Source organism: Pleurodeles waltl, chromosome 5 (assembly GCF_031143425.1).
Source record: "Pleurodeles waltl isolate 20211129_DDA chromosome 5, aPleWal1.hap1.20221129, whole genome shotgun sequence".
Classification (NCBI taxonomy): Eukaryota; Metazoa; Chordata; class Amphibia; order Caudata; family Salamandridae; genus Pleurodeles; species Pleurodeles waltl.
The window spans coordinates 321,491,760-321,514,160 of record NC_090444.1 but is presented as its reverse complement, the minus strand read 5'-3'; the positions used below and the strand labels follow the sequence as shown (position 1 = coordinate 321,514,160).

The 22,401-nt window shown below is 47.1% G+C and overlaps 1 pseudogene; it reads left to right on the top strand.

Annotated features, from left to right (window-relative positions):
* LOC138297027 (methyltransferase-like protein 22 pseudogene) overlaps positions 1-15,771 on the top strand; it is a 145,650-nt pseudogene extending 129,879 nt beyond the window's left edge.
* Positions 15,772-22,401: the final 6,630 nt, after the last annotated feature.

Here is a 22,401-nt window from a genome sequence, read left to right as displayed (position 1 = left end):
AGAGGAGAAGTTACATTTGTTGTTAAGGCTCACAAAGCATATAGAACTGATTTTTTTACTCATGGGTCACCTTTCCAGCAGCAGATGGGGACACACACACACATTTTATTACTACACTCCACCAAATGCACCCACACAAAACAGACCATGCGCATATTTAGAAATACCACTATCTTATCAAGAGCACCAAAATTGGCTTGATGGCGCCCTACCATACGTACCACAGAATGTTGAACTAGATCCTTTAAGTAATGACGGACCTACATGGCCAGAATTGGTTACCTATACACTACATCCTAACAGGGTGAAATGATAATAGCAGGCGTATGCCGCCTATACACTTATTTGGTAGAAATACAAAGAAAATGAATACAATTTATAATGCAGACTGAATACCATCCTAGCTAGGGCTGCTCTAGGGTAACCACATGAGGCCATTGAGGGCATTAATCATGCAACTGTGCATTCAATTATGGGTAAGGTACCCAACAAACGTGAAGAGATTCTGTTTTGGCTACCACAAAAATAGCACTTTGGAAGCAGTGTTTCCTTGTACAGGACCACAAGATAAACACAGAAATCTCATGACGCGATTGCCATTCAGGATGATTTTCTTGGTGGACAATTGACCCACTTTGGGTACAGTGTTTGCTGCACTCTACACTACTGCACACAGTAATTTGACATTTGTGAATCTTCCGGAAGTATTAAAATAAATTGAGGATTAATATGGAGCTTCCTAGGCCCTAGATCTTGGGATGCAATTAATGGGCAATTTTGCCACATAATCCTCAATATTATTGAGTAACCATAAAGGGGAAGCAATAACATTGTCAGTACGCCAACAGGTGCTAGATGTTTCTGTACAGGATCAAGAACATGAGCTACAAAAGATTATCGCCAAATTTATAGCAGTATAGTTCGGGATAGTCTGGGAGCCAGACCAGGTAAACTACAATTACAAGGTAAATCCAATAAGGATTCTACCAAGCAAGCAGCTGAGGGTTCTAAATAATGCTGTGGTAAATAAAAACAAAATAAAGATAATGCAAAACTAAGAAGAGCATTGCATGTTCTGAGACCTCTGAGAAACACAATAATTTAAGAAGTAGGGAAAGTTTTAAAACTCCTGATAGATACCAATGTATTGATACACACCAATCTTGTTCCTGCCAGGACTCACCGGATGAACGCAAGGAGAGAGGCGGGTGTGTGGAACACTGAAACGATTACATGAAACCAAGAAAGGATTCACAATACTCATCTGAACCTTCTATAAAAAGGAAGGGAAACCTCCACAACAGAAAGCACAATTTTAAAAGAAATAAGTGGCAGCAATTTCATCTAGAAATGCCACACATAATGAGAACTTTACTAAAGAACATGACATGGGCACTGACTCTGCTAGATAGAGCGACAGAGGTCACAGTAGTTTGCCGGAATCTTCAAGAGCTTCTGGATGTGATAGAAATTGATGACTTTTTAGAAGATGAAACTGCAACCATGCAAGTTCCCCCCGCTAGAGTTCACAAAGTGAAAATATAAATTGAGGGAGATATAGAGTGCACAATTAAACTTATATAGTTTGTCCATAAACTCCCACTAGGGGAGGAGGTCATTATGCCATCTTTCTCAATCCTTGTTCGTGAAGAATTAAGACAAGCTTACGCAGTTGATTGGGCATTGGAACAAGCCCTGGCGCTGTACTGCAGTCATGTAGAATGGGACAAAGACTCCCCCTACCACATAATTCTGGTAAGATCGACACCATTACCACAACCACAATATCCTATTAAATACTTACACACCTTGAGTACCAGGGTGTAATAGAAACCTGCGTATCACCACTGAACAATCCATTGTTTCCTGGAACTAAGTCAGACCATTTATATAGAATAGTCTTAGATTACAGACACTTAAAGAGTCCCCCATGCAAATTTGCTATACAAAATAGACATAGCAAAAAATGCAAAACAAACTTTGAAGTTTTCAATGTTTTTTTCTGCCAAAACGTAGAGTCTGAAAGCAGGGATTTGACCCATTCAGCATGTTAGGCTTGAAAAATAAATTTTGACGACTCCCACAACGGTAAAAGAACAGCCCTGGTCTGTTCTCAGCACGTGTAACATCCATACTACACAACATTGACCCTGAGGCATTGTTCTATGTAGATGGCATCTACCTGACAGACGACTACCTGGTCACACACCTAAGATGGGTGGACCGCATCATTGTGGGTTTCGCTGAAATAGGCTACAAATATAATTTAAAAAAAAGACAAATTGCATTCTTCAATGTCCTGTTTTTGGGATATAAGTTATCAGATGGAGGAAAGAGGCTGGTGCCCCACTTTCTAGAAAAGTGTGCACAATTACAACCTCCAAATACAGTCAAAAAGCTACAATCATTAAAGGGCGTTTTCAGTTTTGGCTGAATTTACTTTCCAGATAATGCACAATGCATAAAACCACTTTATGACTTGATACGTCCAGACTTTTCAAGTAAATATTGGATCGTTGAACACACACGTATTCTGAAAGCATTACAACATGAGATGCTTGAAGCAAAACACTTACACAGATGTGATAACAAAACAAACTTGATCATCAGAGTAATTTCTGGTGCCATTTGGTTCACCTATGTACCAATGAATGAAGGTGGTACCATCCCCATAGCATACAAATCACATTTGCATTCAACAGCTGAACAATGTTTTGCTCCACTGAGAAAATTCTGACTGCTCTTCAGATGGCGGTCACAAAAGAGAGACCTCTGGATGAGGGGAAACGCATTGTGGTCGTGACCCCATTATTAGCCTTAGAGGCTGTGACAAAAACCAGTGTTTCAAATGCAAAAGCATCACATCCACGTTGAATTCAATGGGCCACCTCTCTGACTGCCACTGATGTTCATTAAGTTTTTGATCCAAAACTTCAGACACAAGAGTTCCTTCAGTATGAATTGAAAACCTTAATACCTACAAATATTTTGGCCCTCATTACAACCCTGGTGGTCGGTGATAAAGCAGCAGTAATACAGCTAACAGGCTGGCGGTAAATACCACCAAATTATGACCATGGTGTTAAGAGCTCAGACAGACAGCCACTTTACCACACCAACCGCCAGGGCAGAATCAACAGGCACCACGGTGGTAGCCGCCAACAGCCAGGCGGAAGCCAATATTCCACCCACTGTGTTATGACAGGCCAATCCGCCACCTTTTCTGGGGCGGTATCAACGACATCATAAGCTTGGCGGAAACACTGCACACAAGGGAAATTGCTCACCATTGGAGACTCAAGGAAGAACCACGACGCCATGGAGCCTGAACTGCAGATCTTCCCCATGATTTTCTACGTCCTGCTCCACCACGAACACCAACAACGGCGGAGACGACCACAGTGAGTACAGCCACCTAGCAAACAGGGGAGAGGGGGAGGAAGAAGAGAGTGACACACACATGCAACACCCTCACCCCCAACACCATACACACAATCAGATGCAGTAACAGAACATATTTACCCCATATCCCTCAGGAATAATGCAAGGACAACACGAATAGATGACAGTGAGTGTAATATTATAAATGAAGTTGAAATACGTACATCCAATCTAAAAGTATATACATATGTACAAACAAGGGACACTGCCCAGTCCTCAATGTTTGTGGGCCACAGGGCCACATTACATAGTCCAAGCCCCCACTTGACTCCTGCAACAACACGGAGAGAACACGACAGGGACATCAGTTCGAAAATAGTCAGGCACCTCAGGGGGACAGAGAACGGGGGCACCTCATCCGGCAGATGGGACAACACCACTGGTCCTGGAGGGGGCAACATGCCCTGTGTGCTGTCCTGGGGAGTGCAAGGCAGTCTCTCAAGTAGGTGACTTGCCCATATGCAATGGAGGGGCCAACATGCCCTGTGCCTGGTCCAGTGGAGTGCAAGGCCACAGTCTCTCAAGTGGGTATCTTTACCACTTGTTCTGGAGGGGGCATTGTGCCCTTTGATCTTCATCCTGGAGAGCATGGGGTGAGTGGGTACCATACCCACTGGTTCTGGAGGGGGCATTGTGCCCTGTGATCTTCATTCTGGAGTGGATGGGGTGAGTGGGTGCTATACCCACTGGTTCTAGAGGGGGTATCGAGCCCAGTGATGCAGACCTTTAGGAGTGCAAGGTCACAGTCTCTCAGGTGGGTGTTATACCCACAGGATTGGCAGGGGCAGGCTGCACAACAGCCCCTGGACGTAGGACTACAGACTGTCTCTCGGTGGTAAAGGTTGCTCAGTCGTGGTGCTGCTGATGCTGCCGCTGGTGGTGGGGAGAGGCACCAGTCCACCCCCCTACAGCCTCAGACGCCTGCCCACTGGTGCTGCTGGTGGTCGTGGCTCTTGCCCATCCCCTGCAGCCTCAGACAGCTGCCCACTGCTGGCAGTGGTGCTGGGGGTGGTGGTGGGGGGAGGCTCCTGCCTTGGACAGCTGCACCACCATGGTTGGTGGTGGGGGCTCTGACTGAGTCCCAGCACCAGGCCCCTTGTCCTTTCTGCCTGCTGGTGCAGGCCCCTTTCCCTTCCTGGCAGCAGCTGGGGATGGCTCCTTGCCCTTCCTTGAAGCAACTGGGGTAGCACCTTGACCTTCCTGGCAGCAGCTGGAGGTGTCACCTTGACCTTCATGGCAGCGGCTGGGGAGGGCTCCTTGATATTCCTGGCAGCACTTGGGGAAGGTACCCTCTCTGTGTGGCTGCCTGGTGCCTGGGATCCTTTCCTACCACGAGTTGCTGTGGACACTCCTGGGCCTGTGGACTGGGTGGCTGAGGTGCTTGCCTGGGTTTTAGCCACCCTGGCCATATGTGAAGGACAGGGGGGAGGGGTAGGGAAGAGGTCAATGGTGGAGAGAAAAAGCTGCTTAGGGACTTCGGGGTGGGAAGAGGGAGAAGGTATGGGAGTGGAGGAATAGGGAGTGGTTGCAGGAGGTGTCTGTCTGCTGTGTTTGGGTTCAGGTGCATGGGCTGGATGCTGTTGTGAGGTGGATGGCTGTTGGGTGTCTGAGTGCTTGTGTACTTTGGGAGGACGGGGCACAGACACAGTGGGAGAGGACACAGGGGACGTGTGAATGGATGTTGGGGTGAGGTTTGTGTTCTGATAGGTGTGCTGGTGATAGAGGTAGTGGATGAGGATGTAGTGCATGCAGGTGTGAGTGTAAACGCAACTGCAAGCGAGGTGGAGGACGAGGAGGAGGGGGCCACAGTGGAGGCAGTGAATGTTGGTATGTCTGCATCTGGATGATGTTTGTGTGAGTTCCTGTGGGCTGAAGTGTGGTGCCTGTGTTTGCCTGTGCCACTCTTGTGCGTTGTCCTGTGTGCATGCTCGTCTGCCTGTGTGCTTGGGATAGGTTGGGATTGAAGGGAATGGTACTGGGTAGAGGAAGTTGAAGAGGGGAGGGTGGAGACAGGGACAATGGCTGCCATCAGAGAGGAGGCCAGAGCCTGGATTGATCTCTGTTGGGCCACCAAGCTAATATGAATGCCCTCCAGAAATGCATTGGCCAGTTGCATTTGGGCTGCCAGCCCCTGGATGGCATTCAGTATGGTTGACTGTCCAACAGAGATGGATCGTAGGAGGTCAATAGCCTCCTAACTGAGGGCAGCAGGGCTAACTGGGGCAGCAGTGGACCCTGTGGACAGTGAAGATGAGGAGACAGAGGATGAGAATGAGGACAACAGAACTGCAGTGATACAACAATATTTCCAATGACACACAGGTAAGACAGTGTAACTTCACATTTCATTGTCATTTCTTTGTTTCACACATATCACTGGCAGGCTGCGATTTCCCACTTCTATGGCCACTCACTGCACTCTTTGGCAACTCTTTTTGCAGATGTTGGTGCCCCACTGTCACTCCTGGTGTGTTCACTGGACCCAACTACAGGTCTTTCCTATGTACACATTACTGTACAGTTGAATTGCAATGTTTAAACCTTGTTAAACAAATACATAGTTTGACATACTCCATATTTGTATTTTTTCAAAGTGTGTTTTTTGCAGTGCTATGAAGAAAAGGGAGAAGTGCAGTGGGCTGGGGTGATGATGGAGGAAAGTCCAGGGTATAGTTCCAGTAACACAGGTGCATTGTCCAAGGGAACATAGAAAGGGGAGCAATGGCAGTTCAAGGTGGACCGGGTGACAGAGTGGGACACAAGGGTGACAATCAGGAGAGTCTCATTTCCTGGCAGGGATCTTGGCAATAGTCTAGGGATTCTGCCTGGATCGCAGAGAATGTTTGTGAGGTGGCTCTCCTTCTGCAGGGGGAGGGGTGCTGGTGGCCTGTTGGTCCTGTGACAGGGCCTCCTGTCCACTAGCGGCAGAAGAGGTAAAGGGCTGTTCAGTGTTCTGGCTAGTGGCAGGGGCCCGCTGGTGTGACACTGCCTCCCTCATAATGTTGGCCATGTCTGTCAGCACCCCTGCAATGGAGACCAAGGAGGTGTTAATGGCCCTCCCTGATCCCCTGGTATTGTCCCTCCTGCAGCTGCCTGTTCTCCTGCATGTTGTCCAGGTTCCAGCCCAGCGTATCCTGGGAATGTTGGTATGCTTCCACGATATCAGTGAGTGCCTCCTGGAGAGTCGGTTCCCTGGGCCTGTCCTCCCCCTGGTGCACAGCAGTCCTCTCAGCTTCCCTGTTGTCCTGTGCCTCCGTCCCCTGAACGGTGTGCCCACTGCCCACTTTGTGGTGTGCCCGGGGGTCCCTGTATTGGTGGACACACTGCTAATTGACGTGTCCTGGGGACAGTGGTATGGGCACGCTGGGTGGGTGCTGTGATGGTGTTTCCTAAGGGGGAGGCTCTGTGGTGGCGTGTGACTGTGCCTGGGTAACTGACTGTCCGGAGGTCCCTGATGGGCCAAGTTGGACATCCAGATCCAGGCGAGCAGAGTCGCTGTCATCACTGTGGGCCTCTTCTCTGGGGGGACTGGATGTTGGTGGCACCTCTTCTCCGGTGACATTGGCTGGGATACCTGTGGGGATGTAAATGCAGTGTTATTGTTTCTGTGTGTGACATATTGTTCATGGGTGGGTTGCCCTCTATGGTTGTTAGTGCCCTGGCAGCTTTACCTTCTGTGAGTTGTTATGTGGTGGGTTAGCAGATTCCCTCTAGTGTGCATGCTTTAGTGATAGGTGGACATGCAGATCTGTGAGTGGTGTCCATGCATTGGTGGTGCATGCAGGGCTTGGCATTGGGATGAGTGGGTAGTGATGGTGGGCTGTGTGGGAGCTGGTGGAGTGATGGGAGTGGGAGTAAGGTTGGGGGTATGTGATGGCATGCAGGTAGGGGGGTGAAAGTAGTAAAGAGTTGACTTACCAGAGTCCAGTCCTCCTGTTACTCCTGCCAGGCCCTCAGGATGCATCATTGCCAAGACTTGCTCCTCCCATGTTGTTAGTTGTGGGGGAGGACGTGGGATTCAACCACCAGTCCTCTGTACTGCAAGCTGGTGTCTTGCTGCAATGGAACGTACCATCCCCCATAGGTCGTTCCACCTCTTCCTCATGTCATCCCTTGTTCTGGGGTGCTGTCCCACGGCGTTGACCCTGTCCACGATCCTCCGCCATAGCTCCATCTTCCTAGCAATGGATATCTGCTGCACCTGTGCTCCAAATAGCTGTGGCTCTACGTGGATGATTTCCTCCACCATGACCCTTAGCTCCTGCTCAGAGAATTTGGGGTGTCGTTGTGTGCCATATGTGTGAGTATTGTGGGTGAGGGTGTGTAGGGTGATGTGCTGCTGTGTGTGCTGTGAGGTGCGTAGGTGGTGTATAGGTGATGGCGGTGTGTGTCTCTGGTCTTGTCTGTGGTCGTGGTGTCTGTCTTGTGCCAATTGTTTGTATTCTTAAGGGATTGTGGGTAATGTGTGTGTGTGTTTTATAGTGGTGTGGGTGTGTCGGTGTGGTGTGTGTGTATGGGTGTCAGGTGTGTAGTTTGAATTGACCAATGCGGTGTTGTTTTGTATGTCTTGTGTATTTTGAGCGCAGCGGTATGTACCGCCAATGGTTTACCGCCATTGAATGTCCGCCGTGGTGACTCGTGGGTCATAATGTTGTGGGTGTTGTTCTGTCAGTTTGGGTTTTGATTCCGCCAGTTTATCACTGACCTTTAGTGTGGCGGATTTGTGTATGCGGCTGAATAGTGATGGATTGGTGTGTGTGTCATCAGATGGTGAACGGATATCCACCGCGGCAGCGGTATGTTGGTAGCAGTCAGCATGGAAGTAAGTAGGATTTACGCCAATGTCATAATGAGGGCATTTGTCTCTTGATCAATACCTAATGATTATTTACACTCATGGTTCAGCACAACCACCAGTAGACAGTAAACAACAATACTCCACCGCTTGCGAAGCTGTGAGCAGATGCATTAGGGATGGCAAGTTCTACCCACAGAACACATACATGTGGACCTTAGGGGACTGCACAGCACAACTGTCAGAGCTTAAGGCTCTAAGACTGTCACTGGAACACAGGAATCCTGAACTTCTGGCACTCTTTGTGTGTGATTTGTATTATTGTGTCCAGTCATTCAATGAATACCTGCATTACTGGTGCCAGAATGGGTTCAGAGTTTCAAAAGGGAACACCATCAAACACAGACTTCTGTGGGGGAAGGTAGCAGATCTAAACGAAATGCTACCAAATTCCCATGTAGTACATACAATGGGACATCAACGTGTAGGAACGCACATTGTAGGAAACACTTTGGTTGATAAAGCAGCCAAGTCAATAGTAGCCCCAGTTTCTGTTGCTGCGATTACTTGCTCTAAGATGAAGCTGGATGATGAAACATTGGCTGCTGTGAAAGCTTCAGTCCACAAAAGTAAACAAACACAAATGATGGATTGAATGTTGAACTGTGCAAACATTCACCCCCAGTCACAGATCTGGGTTTAATCTATTAAATTATTTTGCTCACCAGCCATCTCAGTTTGGACCCAGCCAGATGCAAATCAGTTTTGACCCTGTTCCCCATGGGAATAGTCCAGCCCGAACTATCAGGGCAGGTCCTCGCAGGGCTGGAAACAAGCATCCTGGGGCTGGTTTCAGAGTATCACCCTTTATCAGCCATTCTAACTTAAATCCAGTGGCCTAATGAGCCCGGGATCCATGTCTGGGCATACCCAGCACACTCAGGGCAACAAAAGTAAACAAACACAAATGATGGATGGAATGCAGAACCTACCAAATATTCACCCCAATCACAGATTTGGGTTTAATCCATCAGTTCTTTTGCTTATCATGCCACCCCAGTTTGAACCCAGCAATATGCAAATCAGTCTTGATCCTGTTACCAATGGGAACAGTCCAGCCCGAACTGCCAGGCCAGGTCCTCCCTGGAGTGGAAGCAAACATCCTGGGAATGCTTTCAGGATATCCCCCTTCATCAGACAGGCTAGTTTGAATCCAGTAGGGTAGTGTGCCCGGGACCCACGTCTGGGCATACCCAGCACACCTAGGGCAGCAAAAGTAAACCAATATACACGAGCAAAGATATACATTTTCAAAGATTAAACTTCAGTATAGCTCTTAGAAACACAATAGCTCCAACCTGGGCTATCACTGCATCGTTGACTGAGTCATTTCCAACAATCCGAAGCCACTTACGAGGAGAGTGGCAACAGTCATGGAGTCGCATGGACCGCTAGGAACAGTTCCTTTGGAAATGAGGAAACAAGACAGTGCACGGAGTCAGGTAGTGAGGTGTCGCTAGATCTGGTGTGCCGTTGGTTCCTTACTTCAAAGCAGGGGAGGTGATGTGGCGTCTGGGCAAGGCATTGGTTCCTGACAATCCGGCGGGGCCGATGAATCCAGCAGGTCAAGATGCTTTGGGAAACCTCCTCGGGTCGCAGTCATGCCATGGGGCTACAGGCACTGAGGCGGTGTCATGGTCGTTTGTGACACAGCCCTCGGACTCACAAAGTCACAGCAGTTTAGTGGGGATGCAGCAGCATTGGGCCTGCAGTGTCAGTTGCGGTCATCACACTCCTGTGGGGACCACGGCTTCGGGTGCAGACAGTGTGGTGGAGTCAGGCAGCAACACCAGCCCAGGAGTTGTCCGGAGTCGGTGCACCTGGTTCTTCTTGTATTTACACCACCTTTCACTCCCAAGGGCCCAGAAACCGTAATATGCACTACCTGGCGAGTTAGGGTCCACAGCAAGCAAACCCAGAGGCTGGTACGTGAGGTCTTTGATGTCCCAGAGACTTCTTATCAGGAGACAAGCTCAGTCCAAGCTCTAGGAGAACCTTCACAAACAGGATACACATCAAAGTGCAGTCTTCATCCTTTAGGACCACTACTTATACCCATTTCTGACTTTGAAGTAGATAAACGTCAAAGGAATGCCTCTGTTGTTCACAAGATCCTGCCTTGCACAAGCATGGTACCAGACACATTCCAGGGGGTTGGAGACTGCTTTGTGTGAGGACAGGTACAGCCCTTTCAGGTGTCAGCTCCTCCCTTTCCACTCTAGCACCGGAAGATCAGGATATGCAGGACACACCTCACCTCCCTTTGTGTCACTGTTTATAGGGAATTCACAAACAGCCCAACTGTCAGTCTGACCCAGACATGGATTCCACCGGCAGGCAGAGGCACAGAATGGTTAAACAGGAAAATGCCCACTTTGAGCTTTTTGATTGATTCGAGCCCGGTGGGAGTTTATGTTTCTGTGGTGAAATTTCATCGTCCTTTCTTTATACTGGAGTAAATGACAAGCGTTGAATGAGCCGGATGAAAAGGATTAAGCAGTGCAGTTCTAGGAAGTTGATGTTAAAAGCAACAATTATTGTGAGTTAATCCACTTTGACACATTGGGGGTGATTCTCACCCTGGTGGGCGGCGGAGGCCACCCGCCAGAGTTCCTCCCTCCAAAATACCGCTCCGCGGTCGAAAGACCACTGAGGGTATTTTGGGTTTTGCACTGGGCTGGCGGGCGACCGCCAAAAGGCCGCCCGCCAGCCCAGTGCAAAACACCCTTCCCACGAGGACGCCGGCTCAAAATTGAGCCGGCGGAGTGGGAAGGTGCGACGGGTGCAGTTGCACCCGTCGCGAATTTCAGTGTCTGCAAAGCAGACACTGAAATTCTTTTTGGGGCCCTCTTACGGGGGCCCCTGCAGTGCCCATGCCATTGGCATGGGCTCTGCAGGGGCCCCCAGGGGCCCCGCGACACCCCATACCGCCATCCTGTTCCTGGCGGGAGAACCGCCAGGAACAGGATTTCGGTATGGGGTGTCAGAAAGCCATGGAGGATTCATTTGGGCAGCGGAAAACCGGCGGGAGACCGCCGGTTTTCCACTTCTGACCGCGGCCGAAACGCCGCGGTCAGAATGCCCAGCGGGGCAACGCCAGCCTGTTGGCGGTGCCCCTGTCATGTTAGCCCTGGCGGTCTTGGACCGCCAGGGTTAGAATGACCCCCTTTGTCTTGAGGATGGTCTCATGGATGGTTTTAGCCTTAGGAGACCAAAATGTCGACCTTATACTCTCCAAGACGCAGTTCTTCGCATTAGCTACTAGAGTCCCTTAGGAATGATTTCTGATTGTTTGAAAGACTGCATATGTGACTCAAACCTTTTGTGGTTGGAGAGTGAAGAAGGTTGGTGCTCTGCTTCTGTCCCTTGGCTGTAAAGGGATTGTAGACTAGAGGGGTCACCATTGCATTTGTATAAAAACTTAAAAAAAATCTCTTTCTTGCTTTGCTATATTGATGGATATTTTATTAGTGAATATATAAAAATTCTTCATTTTCCCAGAAACAAATTGCACACTGTTTAAAGATTTATTAATTTATGGAATTTTATCTATGGTTAATTACAAGATTAATAGTATTTAATATTGCTTAAATATTTGTATCCAAATGATTCCTCCAGAACATTGTGTACTTTACAGCTTAGATTACCCGGTTTGGTGGGGAATATTGGGTTACCCTATTTGTAACACTTTCTAAAAGTGGCATTTTCAAACAGACTATCTAAAAAATAACTCTACCAAAAGATGTATTTTTAAATTGTGAGTTTAATGAGCCCAAACTCCATATCTCTATCTGCTCCCAATGAGAAACTGCACTTTTAAAGATTTTTAAAGACAGTCCCCATGTTACCCCATGGAAGAGATAGGCCTTGCAATAGTTTAAATGGATTTTGGCAGTATTTTACTATCAGGACATTCAAAACACACCAGTACATGTCCTACCTTTTAAATACATTGCGCCTTGTCCTTGGGGCTACCTAGGGCTTCTCTTAGGGGTGATGTACATGTAGTAAAAAGGAAGGTTTGGGCATAGCAAGTGGGTACACTTGCCAGGTCAAACTGTCAGTGCAAAACTGCACACACAGACACTGCAGTGGCAGGTCTTAAACATGTTTACAGGGCTACTCATGTGGGTGGCACAATCGGTGCTGTTAGCCCACAAGTAGCATTTGATTTAGAGGCCCTGGGCACCTCTAGTGCACTTTACTAGGGATTTACTAGTAAGTCCAATATGCCAATCAAGGGTAACCATTCATAATCACAATTTATACAGGGAGCACTTGCACTTTAGCACTGGTCAGCAGTGGTAAATTGCCCCGAGTACCAATAACCAGCAAAAACAAAGTCCACCACACAGTCAAAAATAAAGCAAGCAGAGGCAAAAAAGACAGGGGAAACCACGCCACGGATGTTAGGTCTAACACATGCCTTTTGACATTAATCAACATGTCGCTGTTTTGCAGGAATTACAACAGTTCCATGATGAAAATTCATCTGCCTGTGCTGCCACCTATCACCGGATCCTTTCCGATCTGCATGTCGCTGGACAAAAGGCCCATTTCCCGGGGTCACCAACTCAGAAAGTTATTATAGCACAGAGTTATGATGAAGCCAGTCGGGGGAAGGGAATTAGGGAACATCAGGGAAAGCGATCTGAAAAGTAAAGGTTAGAACAATGTGCATTTACTCATTCATAGAAACGTAACTCATTTATGGGCTCCAGACTAAATGCGTCTCAAAGATATAAGGTGGAGACCTCTTCTGAAATGAGTGCAATGCCCCTTCTTTGAAACATGGAACAAAAGTAAAACACCACCTCAGAATCAAGAAATGGCAAGAACTTTGAACTATGATTTTATACAGAATATCAATCCTGTAACAATTATGTATTCACAACATAAACCTTTGATCATGACTTAGAAAATCTCAAAGAATTAAATATGCTTTTCATATCTTAAGCTATTCAGAGAACAATGAAAACTTTGATTTGTTTATCTCCAGAAATACTTTCACATTCATTTATAATAAATGCCAAAATTTGTACTCATTGAACCTAAAGCTCATTACATAATAACACCAAGAAGCCCTTTTATTCAAGTAGTCTGAATCACTTAGATTGTTATGCCAAGAACCTTTTCCTCCTGTGAATTGAAGCGCTTTACATCTGTGAACTAAAGCATCTTAATTGTCTTGCCAAGAGTGCTTTACATCTGTGAACTGAAGCGCCTGAAGTATCATGCCAAGAGCGCTTTACTTCTGTGAATTGAAGCGCCAGAATTATCATGCCAAGAGCGCTTTACATCTAAGAACTGAAGAGCCTGGATTATCATGCCAAGAGCGCTTTACACCCAAGAACTGAAGCGTCTGAATTATTATGGCAAGAGTGCTTTACATCTAAGAACTGAAGCGCTTTGAATTACTGTGCCAAAAGAGTGCTTTACATCTGTGAACGGAAACACCTTGAATTACTGTGCACAAAAGCGCGTTACCTCTGTGAACTGAAACGCTTTGAATTACTGTGCAAAAAGAGTGCTTTACATCTGTGAACGGAAACAGCTTACATTACTTGTGCACAAAGCGCGTTACCTTTTGGAAGTAATAACTTCCTCCAAACTTGGATTCAGCAAGGCCTTACCGCTACGAGTACGACCTACTCATTTTGGAATGCACCATGGACTTTGGTTAAATGATACTCTGCCATTCAGAAACTCTGGACTTCTGCAGAGAAACCTCCACAAGTTCTGGCTGCATCGAAGTCTTCAAAATTAGAGAGCAATGTGCTTGGGTGTGGCTGGGCTTTATAGGCCTGCCACACCCCAGGATGGCTGCTGCCTCTAAAAACATGGGAATTCACAGAATAGCACTTATAAGTGCATCTTTTCCACCAATGCCCTGAACCTGCAGCTCTATGAAATTTGCCACAGGGCAGACGACGCTGGTGGTCACCTTTGGAACAAGAGGGATGACAAGTGGTGCGCATAAAGCGCTGCAGAGTTGCTCAACCGAATTTCGGGGGAGACCTGGACCGCGCCTGGCCTTATTCTTTTGGAATGAGGAATACACAACAACTTCAACTGGCTGGATTCCAAAAGTTGAGGATCTAGTGTGTGAAAAGATTGTTGGAAAGAAGGAATTTGGCCCTGTATATTTAGCACCAGTTCAAGTTCTTGGAATACATAGTACCAGAGCTGCCATTCTACCACCACTGCCTGGTTCCAAAGAAATCTGTTTTGTAACAATTGACAATGTCAAGTCATACCATGTGACCAGTCTTACACAGTAGACCACAAGGACTCCTGAACAGTTCCAGAACCCCTCTCATTGCAAGCCAGGATGTACCTCTTCAAAATTTGAGCACTGATAATGAAACTTCCCGAGCTTGAGCAGGGTGTTTATGAACTTTCATTAGTACCTATCTCCACTTCATCGACAAATGTTCAACATTCTGAGTTATCGTTCTCTAACTCTACACTAATGGATGGAGTCATTTATTATAAAATCGCCAAGGGCTACAACTGCCAGTTCTCCTTCTCAAACACTGGCTTAGTTTTTTCCTGAACAGCTTCTCAATATTTTCCCAACATCAACAATTTATTTTCAAATTCTTCAGCATCTTCAACTGCACCTGTATTAAAAGCACTGTTTCTGTTGCAGTTCAAAATCCTTTGCTGCAAGAATTGAGTAGAAGGTAGCCCATCAACCTAGATATTGTACAAGGGAAAATGACACAAGGTAGTCAAGGCTGCCATGGGATCAGACGTTTAAAAAATAAGACACACCTCCCACCACGTATTACAAAATAGAAGCTGTGCTTGATGAAGAAGGTGATCTGGAAGTGGCATGAACACCTCACCACTCCTCTACTGGAGATGAGGAATATTCTATGAGTGATCAGGTCCATCCCATCATTTTGACAATAAGGGATTCTGATTTAACTGAAAATATAGATAAATACTTTAAATGATGCAATGTTATTAAAATGGAGCATAGCATAGCAACTCCTTTGAAAGATGTTGGGAAGCAGGTCTGGCATGAGGCTTTTCTTCCTGCTAATTACATATTATGGAATCAGGATCTTTTCAAAAGCTGCACTGTGCTACAGCTGGGAGCTGGCACTGGACTTACAAGTGTTATCACAGCAACAGTTGCTAAAACCATTTATTGTACAGATGTTGGGGATGATCTTTTGGATACATGTGCCCCAAATGTAACTATAAAAATGCATCTAATGAAAGCAACAGTAGGTGAAGTAAAAGTGAACACGTTATACTGGCAGAAAACCGAGCTCCGTGAAGATCCTGAAATTACCTACAGCTGGTCAGAGAAAGAGGTTGCTGACTTGATCAATAACACCACTGTGATCCTGTGTCCTGATGTGTTTTATGATAATGATCTTACTGACACAATATTTAAAACCTGTCTGTTCGATTCATCCAGCATTCCAGGTGTTCTCAAGTGGGAGTTCTGTAAAGCATGAACAGAGAAAGCTGTTGTGGAATGCGAGCCGGAATTGCCTATGTAGCTTCAGTCTCCCAAATTGTAACTTGTTGAGGATATGTACTTTCCCCCCCTCACGAGAGACAGAAGTAGCAGAAGTATGGCCTCATATTACTACTTCAAATGCACATTTTGACATTCTGAGCAGACTTAAAGTCCTTTTGTTTCAAAATCACATGGTGCTCACATCTGCTCATGACACCTAAGCCCTTCAAGTGGCGAGGTCATCCGCAGACATACAGTCCCTTTAAATACATAATTTTCAAAACATTCAAGTGAACTCATAAGTCACATTTTTAATGTGTTTAACATTGTTGGGATTGTACATTTCTTTACAGCTGTCGGTTCTGATTTGGTCAGCACCTCCTCCTCTATATTTGGCAGAATACATTCAGCCATACACTCTATATTTGTGAGTGTTCTGGAGGGAATCCCTGTTACTTTGGCATTAATTGGTGGTATTTTGCTGTTGCTGTTTTTCATTCGGAATACCCGCTCTGTTTCAATAAGGAGGACTGATGGCGCTCCCACCAACTGTGTTGTGGACACTTGAAGCAGTATTTTAGAACACCACTCCTGGAAGACCTGGAGTCCAACTGCTGTTTGTCAATCAGACTGGTCCTGAATTACGTGCAGTCTGTCTGTCATTGTTTGTGGTGCCCATTTGAACATATACTGGAAGTGTTCTTGCTATGCAGCACGTACCTTCTTTGGGTGTAGATCTGTTGATGTTCTCAATAAGGGCTCATTTCCAGACTTGCTCTTTGAGATTGCGGTTGCTATTAGATGCTTCCCATGAGCAACCCTGTGTGGATCAAGTGGCTCCTTGTGCTACAAAACCTGGCACTTCACAGGATGCTTTCACGTCGACCAAAGCTGTGGCTAAGGCAACAGAACATGAGTGCTCCCTCGCTTTCCTTGTCAATTACCTGATTAGTTTGTCACCTGCCGAAATGGGGTCTTTAATGAATTTAATTTTAATTGATGATATTGACAGTTTTTTTTAAAGATCATGATAATTGCTGACACTTTAATGTGATGGAATGTTTTTTGCTTAAACTTCTAAATTTACTTTTGAATTTGGCTGGTTCTTGGTCTGTCCTGCTTGTTGACATGGACATTTTGGGGGTCACTACAACCCTCTTCGACTGCCAGGGCTGTTTTGGAGGAAGCACTGCCAACAGGCTGGCGATGCTTCCAGGGGCAAGAAGACCGCAGCGGAAGCGCCGCTGTCGCACCGCTGGGACCGGTGATTTCCCGCCACATTGGTCCCAGCGGTTTAAATCCCCCAGGGCAGCGTTGCTTGCAGCGCTGCCCAGGGGATTACGAGTCCCCCTCCCACCAGTCTTTTCATGGTGGTAAGAACGCCATGAAAAAGCTGGCCGAAAGGGCGGTCGTGGGGCCCCTGGGGCCACTGGCATGGGCAGTGCAGGGGCCCCTGCCACGGCTCCATGGAGCTTTTCACTGTCTGCTATGCAGTGAAAAGTGCGACGGGTGCAACTGCACCCGTCGCACAGCTGCAACACCGCTGGCTCCATTTGGAGCCGGCTCCTGTGTTGTGGCTGAGATCCCCGCTGGGGAAACCAGGTTTCCGCCCGCCGGCCCAGCGGGGATCTCATAATAGACCCCACTGGAGTGCGGCCGCATTGGTGGCCACCTGGCGGTTCAACCTTGGTGGGTGGCGGTTGCCTTTTATGCATATTTAATTTAGCTTACTTTAAACATCATAAGCTTAGTGCAGATATAGTGATTTTAGCAGTAGGTTATATTTTTATAGACCTTGGCACTCTTGACACGAAAATGCGGAGGGTCTTGTGAGGTTATTTCAGTGCTTATGTAGGCATATTTATTTTAGCTTGCCTCTGAGGCTTGTGCCCTCTCACCAGGTCACTTGCCACATTATTCCTCTTATTATTTCAGTAAAACTTAATTTTAGTGGCAATGTTTTATTATTTTGTATCAGTTGCACTTCCACGCAGAATTATTATTCATTTCTCTTCACAACATTTCATCCTGTCCTCACTCCAAAGCTATACACAATAGTTTACTGAGTGTTGCCGGTTCAGAGAGTACAAAGTCTACCCTACACAGAATTATATGTGTTGTCACATCAGGGCAGTTCTCAGAACAATCAGATGTTTTATTATACAACAACATGCTGGGCCCATTCCTGCCAGCTTCACATCTCATGCTGCACATTGTTGCAGTTTCTGCTGAAACCTCACGCTTACTTTTTGTCTCTGTAGGAGGACTCTCAGCAGACTAACAGACCTCTTTGTTACCTCTAACACACGCATTGGGATTGGGCTTTGTTCCCAGAACTGCAATGGCAGAATAGGGCTACCACTGCTATTGCTCTCATGTAGATAATTAGGGACATATTTACAAGCATGACTGCTGCGTCAAAACAAGCAGTGCAGCATTGCATCACATATAAAACGCACGGATGCACTGTAATTACTAGAATATGGCACACCCCTGTGTTTTCCCCTGCGCCGGTGCTAAATTAGTTGCTGAACGTGAATGTAGCCACCCTTGTGCCATGGTGCAAGGATGGTTGCATTGCGGGGGGAACTTGTTTTTGTGTAGGAAGGGACACGTTCCTGCACAAAAACAATCTTCAATGGAGATTTGCACTTAACACATAGAAAGAGCAAAAAACGAGGGGAAATGAAAGCATTTTTTCTAGTTGTGCCACGCTAACACCAATCCAGGGGTGGTGCTAGATTTTGACGCTGCCTTGTGTTTATGAAATTTCATAAATCTGGAGCAGCGTCAAAATGCAATGGGTGTTGCTGTGGAACTCCCACAGCAACACCTATTGCATGCCCCTTCAAACTGCTGCGTGTGAAGGGGCCGTATTTTGCAAAGAGGCATTAAGCCACAAAAAGTGGCTTAACGCCACCTTGTACATATGGCAGAGTGCCAGTGCCAGAGGATTGTCACAAAAAGTGATGCTCTGGTGGTGCTAGGGTCTTGTAAATATGCCTCTTACTAGTGTAGCTAGGAATGTTAAGGAGGCTTCTGTGACAATATGGTGGGACTCTTCCTGTGTTTCACTTTCCTGGTCACACCTGTAATCGTGTTGTGCTTCATTATCCTCATAATCGCAATTCGCAATTCATGCCTTTTTACATAGAATGCTGTTGCTTCATTAAAACCTATTAAACTAACATTCTGCTTCTGTTTGTCTTTGCATTTAAGAGACTTGTATAACTGAGAGAAAGGGGTGCAATCTGTTCTACTATGACTTTCCTGAGGAGACTGAGGGCTATGCAATAGGCTGCCACAAACCACCTTTACCTGTGATATTGATGAGGTGCTGCAAGCTAGCCTAAAGGGTTAGGCTGACAGCTGCCACACGGTGTTGGATCAAAATCAGTCTCCTATGCTCTGTGGTGCTCCCGCCCAAAATCCAGCAGTTGCTTTACTAAAACGGGAGCCTATGACAAACTGAGGACCACTTGCAGATGATGGAGTTACCTGAATGGGTGTGCCTGACCACAGGGCCCATGGCAGCCCAAGAGGGTAGTCTGAGGGGCCTGGAGCCTTAAACTATGGCATGGGTACTGCCAAAAACAGGAAGGGCAAGGGGCTTGGGAAACCTGCTCCAGAGATTCTCAGAGTCCGAGAGGAGGCTGAACTTGAAGGGGATTCCCTAGTACCTACAGGGGAGGACATAGCCAAACTGGGGAACCTGTCTGAGCTGTCTAACTGGCAGCAGAAAGTAGTGTTCTACCATGGAGGAATTCTGCAAGATAGTGAGAGAGTGCCCTACTCTGGTGGGTCTTCAGCAGCAGGCTCTAGCTGCTGAAGCCCCTGGCAGGCACCTGATCTATTGAAAGAATAGTCTTCTGTAGGATCCTGAGCCTGATGATGTGTTTTGGTGGTCCCCCATTGCTACAGGTCCTTCTTACTGGCTATGGCCCACGATGTGCCACTGGCAGGTCATTTGGGGCAGGACAAGACTTTTGACAGGCTTGCTACCCCCTTTCATAGTCCTTAAATTAGACAGTGTACAGCTGCATTCTGTAGGTCCTGTCAGACCTGCCAAGCAAGTGGCAAGTCAGGCGGGAAGTGCAAGGCCCCTCTGCAACCCTTAACAGTCATTGGCACCCCTTTGAGTGGGTGGACATCAATGTTGTGGGGTCTCTCGATCCAAAGACAGTTATGGGCAACAGATTTGTTCAGGTCTTGGTGGACCTTGCCACCCAGTACCCAGAGGCTATCCTTCAGAGTATAGAGACTGTGCCTGTGGAGGCCACAGCACTGATTGAGATATTTAGCCATGTGGGGTTCCCCCGAGAAGTGGTATCTAACCCGGGTACCAACTTCATGTTTAACTATATGAAGGCCATGTGAAAGGAAGTGTGGGTGACCTACTAGTTCAGCACTTCTTACCTCCCCAAACTAATGGATTCATTGAATTGTTCACCTTGTCCCAGAAGGGCATGAATGAGGGTCTACTTTAACCCATACGTGGGACATCCTTCTACCATGCCTGTTGTTCGCCTACAAGGAGGTATCGCAGAAGGGGTTGATTATAGCCCCTTTGAACTTCTGTATGAGTACCCTGTGAGAGGGCCCCTCTCTCTGGTGAAAGAGGGTATGTGGTTAGCTACATGCTGGTCCTCTGCAACCAGACTGCTTGCTTCAGGAAGCTCACCCAAGAGTACCTGGAAGCCAGCCAGGAGGACATCAAACGCCGGTATGACCAGCATGCCACTTTGGTGGAATTTCAGACTGGCGAAAAGGTGTGGGTCATGGTGCCCATGGAGCCATAAGCTCTGCAAGACCTCTGGTCTGGTCCCTATGAGGTTGAGGAGTCAAAGAGCAATGTCACCTATCTGGCGGACATTAAAACTCCTAGAAACCCTTTGAGGGTCCTACATGTGACCCACCTCAAACCCCACTATGAGAGGCCTGAAGTGACTATGCTCTTAGTGACTGAGAATGGGGTGGAAGAAGAGAGTGAACCTCTCCCCGACTGCTTGTCTACTAAGGAGCAGGATGAGTCAGAGGAGGGAGTCAACATTTCCCCTACATGGACTCTAGAGCAACTGAGGGACTAAAGCAGGGTGTTGGAGCAGTTGCCTCACTGTTTTAGCTTACTCCAGGGCTCACTACATGGTGCACCAATGATATAGACACTGGGACAGTCCACCTGTAAAGAATAAAAATGTACAGGTTGTCTGATATGGTGAGGGCTAACATCAAGGAAAAGGTCACCAAGATGTTAGCATTGGGGGTTATTGAGCATTCAAACAGTCCTTGGTCTAGCCCATTGGTGCTGGTACCCAAAACTGCCCCACCAGGTGGCACAACTGAACTCCATTTCTGTGTGGATTATCGAGGGCTCATTGTGGTCATCAAGACTGACATGCACCCCATCCAATGAGCTGATGAGTTCATAGATCGGCTTGGAGCTGCCAGGCTCCTCAGCATGTTTGAATTAACGTCGGGATACTGGCAGATTGCCTTGACCAATGAGGCAAAAGAGAGATCCACTTTCAGTCCCCCAGAATTGTTACTACCTATTCTGGATCATGCCCTTCAGGTTCAAGAATGACCCTGCAACCTTCCAGCGGTTGGTAAACCAGATCCTAGCTGGGCTGGACATCTTCAGTGCCGCCTATCTGGATGACATTGCAGTCTTCAGTTCCAGCTGAGAGGACCACCTGGGCTACCTGAGGGATGTGTTTCAGGCTCTGCAGAGAACAAGCCTGACTATCAAGGCCAGAAAATGCCAGATAGAGCAGGGTTATGTAGTTTACTTGAGACACCAGGTAGGGAGTGGCAAGGTGCAGTCCTTGCAACCCAAGATTAACACTATGCTTGCCTGGAAAACTCCCAAGATTCAGGCTAAGGTGAGACCCTACTTAGGACTCACTGAATAGTGAAGGAGATTTATCAAGTGATGTGGCACCATTGTTGCGCCTTTGACAGAGTTGACTTGAAAGAAGCAGCCACTTCAGGTGATCTGGATAGAAGCATGCCAAAAAGCCTTCGATACCCTCAAGGAAGCCATATACAGGGCAGATGTGTGAAGGGCCCCAGACTCCTCAAAAGAATTTGTTGTTCATAAGGACACCTCAGAACATGGCATAGGGGATGTGCTCTCACAGCTAAATGAAGAGGGCCTGGATCAACCTGTAGCCTTCATCAGCAGGATGTTCCTTCTCAGGGAACAGAGGTGTCGCGCAATTGAAAGTGAAGCCTTTGCTGTGGTCTGGGCACTGAAGAAGCTAAGGCCATACCTGTTTGGCACTCACGGCAGTGTTCAGAGGGACCACAGGCCCCTCAAATGGGTAATGCAGATGAGGGGTGAGAAATCCAAACTGTTAAGGAGGTCCATCTCCCTACAGTGAATGGACTTTATGGTGGAACACTGTCCTGGAACACACCTCACCAATCTTGATAGTATCTCCAGGTTCTTCCTCCTTAGTAAAGAGAAATCCCAAGGGGTTGGGTAGCTCTCCCCACTTTCAGCTGGTAAGGACAAGTGTTAGACCTGCCATTCTTGACGTGGTCTCCCGTAACTTTTTGCCCTCTGACCCCATGTTTTCTGACCTATTTTTGCAGGCCCTTTAGGATCGATCAGGGCACTTTA